The sequence below is a fragment of the Maniola jurtina genome, chromosome 1 (genome assembly GCF_905333055.1).
Source record: "Maniola jurtina chromosome 1, ilManJurt1.1, whole genome shotgun sequence".
Taxonomy (NCBI): Eukaryota; Metazoa; Arthropoda; class Insecta; order Lepidoptera; family Nymphalidae; genus Maniola; species Maniola jurtina.
In genome coordinates this window covers 6,646,683-6,662,290 of record NC_060029.1, presented here as the reverse complement: position 1 = coordinate 6,662,290, position 15,608 = coordinate 6,646,683, and the positions used below count along the sequence as shown (strand labels likewise).

Here is a 15,608-nt window from a genome sequence, read left to right as displayed (position 1 = left end):
GCATAAAGAAAAGAGATTTCCAACTCTTCCTATCGTTCGATTTTTCTTATACAATATGGTCCAAATTCGTAGTAGCAATGTGCTTGTACGAATATAAGCGAGTGCCTCGTGCAGATAGACTGCTAACGAAGTAAACAATCGGCACAGAGAATTCCATCCGACGACGTCGAGTAAGCGACACTAGCGCCAAGACAAAGCGCTGATGAACCTGATTATTTTGTACCACAATCTAAACATACACTAATGAGGGAGGAAATCACTTCGACGATATAGGAACTTTTATAAGAATTGTACTTTTTTAAATAACGGATGTATTATCAGGTAGACCCCCTACTAGTTTAAGGTTTAAGATTAAAAAAGCTATTGTAATTAATAAAGTATACTCGAACATTGTTTATTGTAGGGAAAATGGTAGAGAAGTGTTTAGGACCTACAAAGCACTAAGCTCAGTATAGAGTAGATAAACCTATTCAAGAAATTAGTCTTTAAATAGTAACTGGTAAGCTTTTTATAAATAACTTATGTAATAACAGGTTTTTAAAAATAAGGTCAAAAAATAGTTTTTTACGTAGGATCTTATGTACCTTCGCTCTCTTTTTATACGTTAAATGTTTAAAACAGTCGTCGCATTCAGAGTATAAATTGTATCTGTTACACCTGAGGCATTAATGTTTGGGCATGAATTATTTAGACGATGTGAGTGTACTCGTAGCCTCTACATTCCGAACGTACGCTAGCTGGAAACGGTTTGCCGCCTGCTAGCCCTCTAACCGACGTCGGCACACAATCCTGAGTAGCGCGCTTTCCGAATTCCATTCTCTGAAACAACACCTCCTATTTTGTATAGGTATGCCTTGTTTCCGTTTTCTTATTGCATTGTGCGGTTCGGGAGTAGGTACATGTACAATGTTTCTCTACTAAATAAATGGTAATAGTTTCCCTCTCTCGTTAAATTACTGAGTAACGGAAATTCCTGTTGCAGCAAGTTTTATAAAACGGAATGCCGTTTACAATAAACAACATACTAATATAAGCTCAGAACAATAACCACCAAGACGAACTTTCTCTATATATTATGACAAAACTGAAAACTCCGAAGGTTAGTTCTCCTGAGCAGAAGAAAGGAAGCAGGCGTGCACTGCGCGTTATTTACGACTCGCTCTTCCGGCGCCGTTAAGACTTGAGGAAATCTAGTTTTGTCGCACCCGGTGCTCGCCAACACATTCAAGTTTAGTATTATATTTGTCACGAAGTTCTGTAAACGTTTGAATATAACTAAGTACAGTAAAACATTATTTAAACTGTACTTTTACATTATGTCGCAAAATAACTAACTTGTAAGTGCAAGATACATTTTTATCTGGGGAGCAAACTTGCAGGCGCTTCAGGGACATAAAACCTTACTTAGCGAGCCACAAATCCTTGTAACGTTAAGCCGAGATAAAACAGCTCGCGGCAGGCAAAACGGAGCTCAAATTTTTCACCTGTGGGCCGCCGCCGTGGAGCGGGGAATGTGTGCCACACGAGTTATTACTTACACAAGAATTATGATGTCCCGTAATGAAACTCTGCCTACCGTTAATCACACATGCCCAACATAACCATACTTTTTTCCTATAGATATGTTGTTTATTTTTAAGTATTTTTTCGTTTAAATGTTTATAGCAGATGTGTAAAAAAAAATCCGAAATTGGACGTAAGAAATATTAGCAAATGCCAACGTGATGACCTTCAAATCTGAATTCACCTAAAAAGAAAAATGTTATCAAAGTTATGTAAGTCGTGGTTATTATTTTAATCAGTAAGTTGAAATGTCTGTGACTACTTTTTGTAAAATGGGAACATCAAAAGCATTTTGTATAAGCCTTTTGAATTAAAAGAAACGAAACGAATAAAGCCAACTCGGTAACGTACCCAAGTTCGCTTTATTAACCCGAGGTACTGAATTAATATAACATTTCGGTACAATATACGGCATCTATTTGAAGCAAAATGTGACCAGAACTTCTGATTAAATTGATACCAATATACCTACTTATCTGTAAACTAAGGTTGATAGAAGCAAGTGTTATGGAAGCATGTGGAAATTCATTACTATCCAGCTTGTCTGTGATACGTAAGATATAGTTGGAAGCAGCAGAATGTCGCATAAAGCTCGCAATACACCGATCCTCCTGTACACGTACTCAAACTAACACAATAAATGTGATACTAATCTCTACGATATTCTTTAAATTGGCCCTAAGGGGTAGCGAGTGAATTCTGGTGATAGGGTAGTTAGTATATTATGAATTCTATTATCTCTTTTATTACATAGGTATAACATCTTTGCCGTTAACAGAACAGAACACTATTGCGGAATTACTCAGTTGCTTAATCCATATTTAGCATCCATATGAGCATAGTTAATAACTAGGGGATCGCCTCAAACTAAGAAACTAAGACGTCGCCTCCTAGGTATTCATACCGTAGCAATATTTACAGATATATAGGTCTCTAACACTGCCCATAAATAAAGTTTTTTACAACTTTTTATATAGTTATCGGCATTTATATAGTTTTTTTTTTATGAATTTGAAATAATTATTTTTATTAACTACGAAGTATCGACTATTACTCACAAATTAGTCGATACTAGAGCTAATGAGCTTAAACTGGACCCTTTCAAGTAAAGATTTTTATGTAAACCTGTGAGGATGGCGCAATTAAAATGCCATAAGCCTACGTTGTCGTATTAGTTTACAAATTGCGAAAAACCAAATTAAATTTGAATTTCGCGGGCAGACTCGTCGCTTGCCCCTTAAGTGAAATAGCACCGAAATAGACTAGCCGACCTTGCTTCGCTCAGTCAATAAGCAAAAATATTTAGGTATCTATGGAGTTATTTCGGGGCTACAATGTCACATAAACAGAAACGTAATAATTATACCTACTGGGCATCAAATACTTTTTGATGCGAGCAGTGATTGCGTTGGAAAGTAAATTCCTTCTAGTAAGTTGTGAGCGTACGTTTACTTGACTCAATAAGAAAAAATTAATGACTTATTTTTGCGAGAAGATACATTTATTTATACAAGATTAATGGTTCGCAACCGAAGAAAAATGATACCGAAAGTGACCTTCTGTTTACAACTATCAGAATATATTACAAGTAGTCACGAACCGACCTGATATATAGCTTTGTATCAAATCATTATTGACCACAATAAAGTGAGTCAAAAGTTTTTGATTCAACTTAGGTATAAAATATACAACACTCTCGGATCAAGCCACCTTTCAAACAAAAAAACTAAATTAAAATCGGTTCATTAGTTTAGGAGCTACGATGCCACAGACAGATACACAGATACGTACGTCAAACTTATAACACCCCTTTTTTGGGTCGGAGGTTAAAAATGGACCTAAAGCAAGAGAGATAGAACTTTCGAAGTACGAAAACATAGCTAGACTAAAATACTGCTCAAACTTTGATGAAAATGGATTCACCACCTACATACCTACATACATAAACTACCTACTTGTAGGTAGGGGTGAATTTACGTGGGCGAAGCCTTGGACAAAAGATCTTGTTTATAAGCTTTAAGAGGATTCAAACTTTTATTAGTCAAAAATGTGGTATATCTGAACCAGGTACATAGCCATAGTTTGCCAAAATATATAAAGTTTTTAATACCTTTACTATAGAGTTGGGCGACAGTCAAAAAAATATTTACAGAGTTCGACTGTTTCTTTTTCGAAAATGATACCTTTTTAAGTTTTCACCCGACTGCGGAACAACAAGAAGGAAGGGTTATTATTTTATCAGTCTATTTTGTTCTTAGATAGGTTCCACCGTAGCGAATAATCTACTGAGCCGATTTTGATAAATGAGGTGTCAATCGATTTGTTATTATGTTCCGGGTGACATAGGTTACATTTTATATGACGGATGTTTAATTTTTTAATCATAGCATGCGATTTGACACTAATCGATTCGCCATTTTGCGTATATGACATTATGCAATGGAAAATTCACACTGCGTATTATTTTTATTCATTTGGCATTTAGCATTTTTGACGTTTTGCGTCTTGCGAAGCGGTTCCGGTGTGTCAACAATGGCGCCAACATTACTACTGTTTCAATTTCAAAATATATAAAAATACGACAACGCTTATGGTAATTTCAAAGATGGGGTTCAATTTTAAGAATTTTAGGTCATAATACTTATATCGAACGATACTTTTGTAATGAGGATACACAATATAATCACTTGAAACTTACATGTACCTTCTACATTCCTAACATGTTATTAAGAGCTTGGACGAACTGATCCTTATTTTTTTAAATGGATGTATATTAATGATGATTGATTACTAAGGGCGATGATTGAGAATAGCTTTCAAAGTTAGCTTTAAAGATGTAAGTCGTAAATCTCAGTCATTATGTACCTAAAGGATTACCAAGTTTAGTTCAATTTCGTAATTCCAAGCGATGGTGACTTGTCGCTTAGAACACAAGCCCTAATTCACTGCGCCTTGCTTCGATCTTGTGGTGCGACTTGTGTTCCGCTGTAGTCTGATTTATGCTATTTGCTAAACCGGAATTAATGGTACGAGTAGGTACGTATTATGCTCCTCTGTTTGGGGATCCGGATATGGAGGCTTAAATTTTCAACGAGTAGAATTAGAACTAAACGAAAATAGCAAGTTTACTTTTTTAAACAGAGTTAGGCGGTGTATCATTTGGGTGTACAGAATCATCCTTGCGAAGATTCAATGTAGGTATATAGATACGTATCATGAACGTTAGTAAGGAATTAGAATCCGCCAGTGGGCCCAGTCTTAGGCGGCAGGCGTCCTAATTGGCAATCACTCGCACGAACATGCTATGATCAATGATGATGAAGTACATTTAGTACTTGTCTTCATTCGAGTGTCCTAAATGATGTTCGCGCGATCAGTTCTGTTTTGCACAAGCATTTTAATCGCACTACCAATTCACATCGCATTTTCGAGCGACCGATTGCCATTTTGGACGCCGCTAACAGAAGCGTTGGCGAAAAATATTAACAGGAAAGGATCGTATGAGCTAAATAATTTAACGAATAATATCAGGTATTAATGTGAAACTTAATTTAAAGATAGGATAACGTACCGACTTCACGTGAACCAGGCGAAAATTGCAGGTAGAAAATGCTTTTCATTTTAAAATAGATCAATAACTACCTCATTAAAATCATTAAGTAGTTATACTTACGGTATAACCTAAACACACCAACTCTCACGTCCTATTAAATTTGGTATGCCTGAAACGGTATTAAGAAAATTAGATTTCAATAAGATGCTTGAATTGAACGAGTAACAAATCTAAAACGAGCTGAGTAATGCGGACGGTCACTTTTCTCCTCTTAATACGACATCAGAGACGCAGGGTTTTGCGGCAACCATCATAGCTAGGTATATTATGAACTAGATATATAAATGATATTGTATTATGATAGATATGATACATGAACATTATAAACATAAAATGGCTAATCAGGGAGCTCGGAATCAGCTGAGCTTAATAATAATGATCGTATGATAAGGACGCCAAATTGTACTTGTAGTTTTATATTTATTTTTATTGTTTTACTATAAGTAAATACATTAAAGTATAATAGTTATTTCAATACCTATTCACCTAGGAATATAATATACAATCTACATATCGTCATCATCATCATCATCAGCCCACCCCTGTTGAGAACGGGTCTCCTCTCAGATGCTAAATAAAAAGGGTTTGGCCATAGTCCACCACGCTCTGGTTAGATAGATAGATAGATAGAAACTCTTTATTGCACACAAAAACACATATAAGGATAACAACACAGTAAGAAGAAAACAGAAAAAAACAATTGTGTGCAAAGGCGGCCTTATTGCTTGGAGCAATCTCTACCAGGCAACCTTTGCTGAAAGGAGAAGTTCTAGGAAGGAGGTTGGATAGTACCAAGTCGCAAGGATTTTTTACAAAGATTTATATATATACTAATAAACATAAAAAAGTAATTATATATATATAATATATAAATATATATGTATATGCTATATATGACAATATAGTTACTTGCATATAATATAAAAGGGATACATATAATATAAAAAATAATAATATAATAAATAAAAACAATATTTAAACTATTATGGCATAGATAAGTTAAGTGCGGATCTGCAAACTTCACATTTTTGACGCCTTTGAGAAATTATTGAGAACTCTCAGGCTTGCAGGTTTCCTCATGATGTTTTCCTTCAACCTTAAAGGCGTGTATAGATAGATATATATTTAGTTGTTAAAAACGCAATAACTCCGAAAGTCATCGAGGCCCGGACCTCCCAAAAAGGATATCACCACTTGTAATATTTTCTAATTTGCCGATCTGGATATTTATTTAGGATTGGCCAAATTAACACAACAATGTATCTAGTAAATTAACAAATAAATACAATAAGCTAATACATAAACAGAAGATAAGTCCGATCATCAAATTTAGTATATATCGTAGATAAAAATACATAAGTTAGTATTTAGGTACGGTAGGTACCTATACCGTAGCAATCTTGTAGCGCGTCGTACTACGCGCTACGGAAACTGTAGAGCGTCGTACACTGCGAAGCCTCTACGAGATCATAATATGTAACACAAAATTCCCACCAAAATAAGAATGACACATTGATGATTTTTAGGTAGTAAATAATGTCTGGCACATTAACAAAATTTTTAGATATGAAAGCGCATTTAAAATAGATACATCAAGCAAAGTAGAAACAACAACAAACTGCGGTTTCCCAGTTGCCAATAAAGGAACATAAGTGAATATTTAAGTACGGTAGGTATACCGTAGCATTTGTAGCGCATCGTACTACGCGCTACGGTAACTGTAGAGCATAGTACACTGCGCAACCTCTACGAGATCATGGTAACACAAAACTCACACTAAAATAAGAATGACACATTGATGATTTTAGACAATGGAAGTTTTTATGTAGTAAATAATGTCTGGCACATTAACAAAATTTTTAGATATGAAAGCGCATTTAAAATAGATACATCAAGCAAAGTAGAAACAACAACAAACTGCGGTTTCCCAGTTGCCAATAAAGGAACATAAGTGAATATTTAAGTACGGTAGGTATACCGTAGCATTTGTAGCGCATCGTACTACGCGCTACGGTAACTGTAGAGCATAGTACACTGCGCAACCTCTACGAGATCATGGTAACACAAAACTCACACTAAAATAAGAATGACACATTGATGATTTTAGATAATGGAAGTTTTTATGTAGTAAATAATGTCTGGCACATTAACAAAATTTTTAGATATGAAAGCGCATTTAAATACATACATCAAGCAAAGTAGAAACAACAACAAACTGCGGTTTCCCAGTTGCCAATAAAGGAACATAAGTGAGTATTTAAGTACGGTAAGTATACCGTAGCATTTGTAGCGCATCGTACTACGCGCTACGGTAACTGTAGAGCATAGTACACTGCGCAACCTCTACAAGATCATAGTAACACAAAACTCACACTAAAATAAGGATGGCACATTGATGATTTTAGACAATGGAAGTTTTTAGGTAGTAAATATGTCTGGCACATAGCCTAAATTTTTGGATACGAAAGTACGAAAAATACATACATCAAGCAAAGTAGAAACAACAACAAAATACTAATGGCCAAACTGCGGTTTTCCAGTTGTTCTCGGTCGAGTTCCGGGATTAACGAAAATTAGATTTCAATAAGACGCTTGTGTTGAGGCGAAGAACAAATCTAAAGCGGGTCGAGTAATGCGGAGACGGTCACGTCTTTTAATGCGACGTCAGCACCCGCAGCCAAAACGGTTTTGCTACGACGACGGCTATGTACGATTGGATGTCCACATTTATAAGAAAATGCCATAAAAATAATATGCTATTAGTATATACATAATGCGTCGCAACTTAGGCCAAATCATCAGTTTCCATCAAGTGGGATAGTGGTTAAGCGTGTGCCTTATAGTGAATTTAAAAAAACGCATTTAGGAAAAACTATCAAAATAAATATTAGCAGTGATAGCTTACTGATTTCTTCACTGTTCTTCAGCCTGTTGTTTTACGGTCCGGTCGACAGCAAGCCCGCACCTCTAACTTTTTGGAGTTAGATAAGTAAATAAATTGTAGATCCATAGGAGAACCAGAGTAACCGACGTAGCTCAACGAGTTGCGAAGCTAAAGTGGCAATGGGCAGAGCATATAGTATGAAAATCCGTTATCCACCTTGGGGTCCCAAGGTGTTACAACGCATGGTGACCTCGCACGGGAAAGCGCAGCGTTTGCAGACCCCTACTACATCTCATGAGACGTAGGGGGGCCACCGGATTATGGAGGCCGTGCGACGCAAGATCGTGGCGTGTGCAAGCCCCTACAAGACACCTATGTCCAGCAATAGGTATCTGTTGGTTGACGATGATGATGATGGCTATTCTGATTTACAGGATGAAAAAAAACCACAGAATGTCGATAGTTGTACGGAGTGACCATGTATTAACGCAGCCATATACATTACCATAAGTAATGTGATAAGCCATAATCACACCCTACAATCTAAATATCTGTTTAGAAACGTGATACAATTATAGGGAACTCCACCGGAATAATAAATAGAGTAAAGGACCAGTAGGAACAAAAACATACCCGTATATGTGTGGTTTGTCTATTTGCATGTACCAATATTATAACTGTGAATTTTGTTTTCAATATATTTTAAAACTTAGGTATCGAATCTACCCAGAAAGTAATGTGTACATTTGAATTTGAATATAGTTTAAAAATTACTATAGAAGATAAAATAAACCCGTCAAAATAAAATAAACATAAAAACTGGACCGAAGGAAAGGGTCGCATCTTCTAAAAATAAATTACTGCCCAATTCGGCAGTTTCAACTCAAATCGAAAGAGCATCTCAGATACAGAGATTTTGCTAGGGCCGAAGGCAAAAGAATACAAATAGGCGCATAAACGGAAATAAAACGATTTCATGAGTTGTGCACTGCACGTAGTATATTATAACTATTTAACAAAACAATGATTTTTCTCGAATACGCTCGAGTTAAGTTTTCGAAAATCGTTAAGGGGTGAAATTTCAATGAAATCTTAAAACACGTATTTTAAATCGAAATTTTAAATACCAGTGTGGATATAACTTGAAAACTGATGGACTTTCATAGGAACTCTTATACCTACCCTATCAGGGATAAAATATGCAAAAATCCTCCCTCAATGAGTGCTTCCGTCATAAAGGGAACCTACTGCTTAGTTTCTAACTTTAGCTATTTATATTGTGGTGTGATAAATTAATTTCTGAGTATTCTTGACCATGCTTAGGTAAGTGGTATTGGAATGAACTTAAACCCATTCACATAAATCGAGCGAGAGAGATTAATCACTGAATCGATCCTACCGAAAACGAACTATTTTGTCACTCGAAGCAATAGAGGTCCAACATTATTTCTGGCAAGACCATAGCGTTTGAAATACAGATTTCGAATGATATATCGACAGAAGAAGATATTGGTACATTTCCGAACATGAAATGCAGAGCAAGTAGATAGCTGAAGCAGAATCGAAATAGGTATTACAATTTGTATTCATACATTTTGTCGATAAGAAATCCATCATTATTCCGTCTAACATGTTTGATTATTTATTCATTACATACCCGTAAGCCGTGCACGTCCTCAATAGATAACTCGCATAATTCGCACAGGGATGCTTCGCAACCCAGCGATACAATAGCAGATTATCAAACGAAATGACGTAAATAGTCCTCAAATACGGGAAACTAGACGCGGGTTAAGGGCCCGCAGGATGCCCGCCCCGCGTTTCGAATACCAGATGAGACATTTAAACTGACCGTTAACCATACAGCTCACGGTTTTCTTAAATTAGCTACGACCAAACCTTTTTTGTAACCATATAATGTGTATCCACTTGCAATATGATATTTTTATATTTTAAATAGAGCCGTGATAGCCGTCAGAAATTCAATCCCGGAAACTCACCTCTAACTCTTCGGAGTTATGTGCGTTTTAGGCAATTAAATATCCGCTTTCTTTAAAGGTAGGGTAAAACATCGCGAGGAAACCTGCATGCCTGAGAGTTCTCCAAAATATTCTCAAGGTAAGTATCTGCAATACCTATGGCCTCAACCCATCTCATTCTGAAAAACCTATGCCCAGTAAGTGGACCGGCGATGGGTTGATCATGATGATGATGATAGTATTTATCGTATATGTTCTCTACTTTTATAGTAGATATCAAAAATTCTATACATAGATACCACTGGCTCGTGTGATGTTATTTACTATTTTTAGTAGCATTACCTACTAGAAAATTCAAAGCAATTTTAAATTGTCTGGGAAAAGTGGCTATCGAGGAAATGTACTTTTTGTTGCTTTCAAAGGATCGCTTAGAGAAACTTAGACTACGTACCAGTCTGGTAGGAACGGAGTTTCTTAGACACGTTTCACTTAAATACCTAGAGATATCTTGTGTTGTGGGTCGTTTGTGGTAGAGTTGTTCCGCCTTGGTTAGGCGGACAAGATTTATATTTCTTTCCTTAGGGTTTTAAGTGCTATAAATTGTTATCGTTTAAATTGCACTTGTTTGTATCTTATTTATTAGTTTTAGCAACACTTTTCCTAGCGGGATTTATTCTGCTAGGCAGATTATTTATACTGTTATATTTAAGAATACAAAACACTGCTGAATTGTAATGCGACCTAATTGTCCTAATTATAAATAAATAATAAATAAATAAATAAATCTTTATTATCTTAACAAAACAGTGTTAACAAACTTTAGTGTCCTAAAATATGCTTCTGAAAAAACATATTATTACACAACAGAAGACTATGTAAATGGCAAAAGAGCATGGGTTCGCAGCTCGCTCCAACAATCGAATCTTTGAAAAGAGCATCCGCTGAGTTTCTTGCTCATCTTTTTCGGTAGATTAGTGTAACGATTCAAAAGTATTTTAGTTTATTTGAATAAAACATCTTTCTAGTTATAATTAAGTAAGTACTTTAATTTTTAAATTTTCGTTTTTGTTGCAGTATTTGGAATGATCGCGATTATAATCGTACTTTAGACCTAGAATTTAAGTTAGAAATATAAACTTATATCTGAAACTGTATCTACACTAATATTCAAAGTCGTAAAAAATTCATAGCGGTTTCCTATCAATTTTATGCATCCTAAAAGTACCTAAACTTGGAAGGCCAAGCGTGCAGTAGTGTGTTGATGTGACAATTCAATTATCCATGAGCGACGCAATCTGATTGTGTCTCAAAACAAAGGCCTGCTAATAGTACCGCGCGTGGATAAACAGTGCGACATCGGGTTTGTGTTGAAAAAATAAAGGCGCGACGACGCCCGAATAAATGAGAACGGCGATAAACAGGAGGATTCGTTTCTAGCGGAGGGTCGATATCGAAATACATTATTCCCCGATCCGAGTGTTCCGATTCAAATTGAAAGAGCACCTCCAACATGAAATTTCTCAGGCGGCGAGTGGGCGCAGAATATAAATCGGCACATAACCAGAAATGGAGAGCTTGTGAATTTACGCTCGCGGTGAGACATCTTTCAGTTTCGTAATAGCATTGTCATAACTGCTGGCTCAATCTAAACTATGTAATAAGAAACTTAACTTTGGTCACAACATACCATTAATAAACTAATTATTATTATTATTAGATTGAACATAAATAATAAGAAACATAGGTACCCGAATTGAAATCCCCAAAATCATAAGAGCGACGGCAAATAGACTTAACAATACGTTCTATAATATTATTTATCAAACATTAATATAATGATTAAAACTATAGCCCTTTCTTTTTACCTTCGACTAAGCGGTTTACGACTGTATATAAATAAGTTCTATCTACTTAGTTTTAAGAAAAAGCTATATAAACAAGTACCCAATTCAACCGTAACTTATTTCGTCCAACTCTTGTACTTCTAACTTCTTACGAAGAAACGGAAAGAGTAATGGCAGAAACAGAATTAAGTCTGAAGAAAACTTCCCTCCTTATGTCGTAAGACGTTAAAATTTATAACCTGTACGCACAAAACATTCAACTAGCTTCAATAAATATCGCCGCGTCCTTGTCGCATAGCTACTAAACATACAGTGAATACTTCTACTTATACAGCAGAAATGGGACATACGCCTCCCCTCATCGTGTATTCTGCCCAATTCGCAACACGCCCAGCCGATATTTACGTAACAAACGTCTTTGCTGACTCCTGACACACTCTGTCGCTCCCTACGTTACAACAATGATAAACTATCTCCGCACTTACTACAGTATTTACTTTTCATTTTTGTGATTCCTTAAATCCTTACTTTTCCCTAAAAAACAGCCATAATTTTCTTTCGTTAAAATTTATTTTTAAAGTTCTAAAGTAATTTAATGCCACACTGTTGAACAAACTGCTTTCTTACTAACATTTTTTACTATTACTCAGATAAGTATAGGTTGTAACGACTCTATGTGTTTAATGATTTGCTTGGCGCTATGCGTTTTGCCCCCGTTAATATTTTTGCCACTTTTCATTTACGGTTGGGCGTGTTTTTCTAAAGAAGTATTTTATGCTCGGCATGCGTTGCAATGCAATACGTTTTTATACGAATGCCTCGCGCGCGACTTATTGTACTATGTCAGAAAATATTCCCGAAAGTGATCTAATCGGATGAATAGTATCGCAATAGGAAAGTATCAGAGACAAACAAACAAAACTACATTCATTCATACTAATATTATAAATCATAAATGCGAATGTATGGGTGTGCTGTTTGCCACCATTTCACGGCCCCATCCGTTAATCCCGTTTTGACAAAATGTTGTTCAGAAACAGCTTGCATCCTGAGGATAGGACATAGGCTACTTTTTGTCCCGGAAAGTTAACGAGTCCCCACGGGATTTTTAAAACACCTAAATTCACGCGAACGAAGTTGCGGGTATCGTGCAGTTTTTATATATTTAGAAGATAGATATTTCTTAGCGAGGTTATTTGCAAGGATAAATAGTTAAACTATTGTCACAAAACCTTTTAAAATATTAAAAATGCGTTTTGTTTAGTAGGAATGATGCTGAGAGAGACTGGAGGCAGCGGTGGGCGGCAGAGCGAGCTCCGCGGGCGTCGCCGTCTCTCTAACTTTATTAAGGAAGAGACGCCAGCGTCACTGAACAAGGTGACGCGCCTTCACAATGCCCTATTCAGATTTAAATAGCTTCACGCCCAATTGCGCTTGAATATGGCACAAGCTCTCTGATAGTTATTTCATTAAACAAAGATTTTCTAGATAAGTTCGTCGCACACAAGGAAGCGCCTCGAGCGTTTAATTTCGTATTATACCTACTATAGAGGAAGATAGTACGTTTTATGATAGTACTAGTAAAGCATATAACAAGGGAAACATATATGCGTTGCTATGAAAACAATGGTAAGCGACATGTTGGTTGGGACTTGGGAACGGCCTGGGTCGACGTAAAGTTTGGCAATTATGGCGACCGCATGTCTGAGAGCGTCGTCTACACTCATTACAGCCTGAAACTCTACTTGTCTATATTAAAAGCACCGCTGACATTAAATCAAGTAAACATTGCGTAAAGTACAGTATGCAGAAAATGCTTTACTTAACCACCCAAAAGATAATTTCTCTTTTTGAAGCTCTTTAAGCTCTGTAAGTAAAATATTTATTTTTTCATCGACATCGAGATGTTACTGAAGTTTAAGGCTGAAATCTATATAGTTGCTCAGACTTAAGACAGAGTTATTATGAGACTTTATATATTTACATAAATCTGTCTCATTTTAACTTTGTCTTAAGTCTGAGCAAAGTCAAAGTACGCTTTAATCCGATGATGTTGCTAAATAAACGTTACCTGAAGAAATCTAATCTGCTCTTGTAAATAACTATTAGAGCGCTACAATATAATCCTAGACTATGTCATAAGAGCAAATCAATTTATTGTAAGAAGATCCGTTTCAGACGGAACGCGCAAACCTGGGAAGTCATAACAAGGCCCATATCCTTAATTGGGTTCTACACCTAACGAGACAATTAATCCCTTGGTCGTAGTTCGCCCTAATATGTTTCGATATTAGACAATGTATATTAGTTTGCTTTACATTCACACTAACAGAAATGAGCCGATTTCCTTTAGATTAGATCTGTGTAAAAACTTGAAACCTTTTTACGGCTACCTAAACGGTTAACCGTTCTAGTGAAATAACACTCAAAAGCTCAATATAATATTCATTTCTTAAAATTAAAATTAGCTATCGGACGATTACTAAAATCTATTAGATACTATTTACTTAAAAGCAGCTTAAATATAGTGCGTATATTACGAGATGTTAGTCGCCATTTTAGCTCTATGTGTCAACCGTTATGTCCAAAGTACGGTTCACCTTTAGCCATTGGGCTTAAATCGTATTTTGTCTTATTTATGACATATTGCATGACAGGACACCTAGAGTTAAAATGGCGCGTGAGATCTCGAAATGTATGCATTATATTTAATAATTGTTTTTGACACTTGGTGTACCTCAAACACGTAAAATAAAACGTAAGACCCTCTTATTCTTTAAGATGTTTTCCAAGATTCGGGGGTAAATGCATCAGATATTAATTAAAGTGCCTACACTTATGAACAGGTCTCTCAAATTAAAGCAATACCTACTTGAAAGGGATCTGGGAGAGTATTCTGTGCGATTTAATTCGAATGCGTAATTAAAACCAAGACAATGATGGCAAGTGGCGGGTGGTTAACGTGAAAGAGAATGGTCCTTTGCGAGATTTGGCAGAAATAATACGAAGGAATAATGATAAATAATTTTCAGTTTGAAATGCGATTGTTTTGGAGATGTTTTCTCTAAATACATATATTGTAGGACTAGCTTATGCCCGAACTACGTTCGCGTGGACTAAACAGATTCCAAAACCCTATTTTACCCCTTTAGGGTTCGAATTTTCAAAAACCCTTTCTGTCCGGCCCAATCCGTCCATTAGTTTGAGCTGTGTATTTGATAGATACCAGTCAGTCAGTCAGTCAGTCACATTTCCCTTATATATATTCAGATTTTAGTTAATTTTTTTTTTGTAGAGAAAAATTCCGAAATCAAATTACAACAGAATAAAAAAGGTCTAGTATTTTTTATTATATTTAAAGAAAACTAATTGTACGTATATTGCGTACTAAATGAGCTATCACTCGCCATTTTATGTGTCAACTGTCACGTCAAAGGCACGTTTTTAGTCCATAATTTAAAAATGACCCGTACATTGACATGACAGTTGACATATGAAGTTAAAATGGCGAGTGAGTTTTCTTTATGTACGGACTCTTACGGACTATACAAGTTAACGACATATATTATTACGTCTTTAAGTGTTTGAATTAGCAGAATTCATCCACTATGAGCAAACTAAGATTTGGTTAGTACTTAGTAGGTATTAAGATCAACTTCCATGCTTTATAGCAAAGTCAGCGAGTATATGAGCACAACATTTCCACATACTCAGCATTATGTAAT

General features: G+C 35.9%; 1 protein-coding gene across 1 annotated transcript in view; it reads right to left on the bottom strand.

The window, feature by feature from the left end:
• Positions 1-15,608, bottom strand: part of LOC123868526 (E3 ubiquitin-protein ligase MIB1) — a 201,531-nt gene that overhangs the window by 178,026 nt on the left and 7,897 nt on the right. The gene's annotated exons all lie outside the window — the stretch shown is intronic.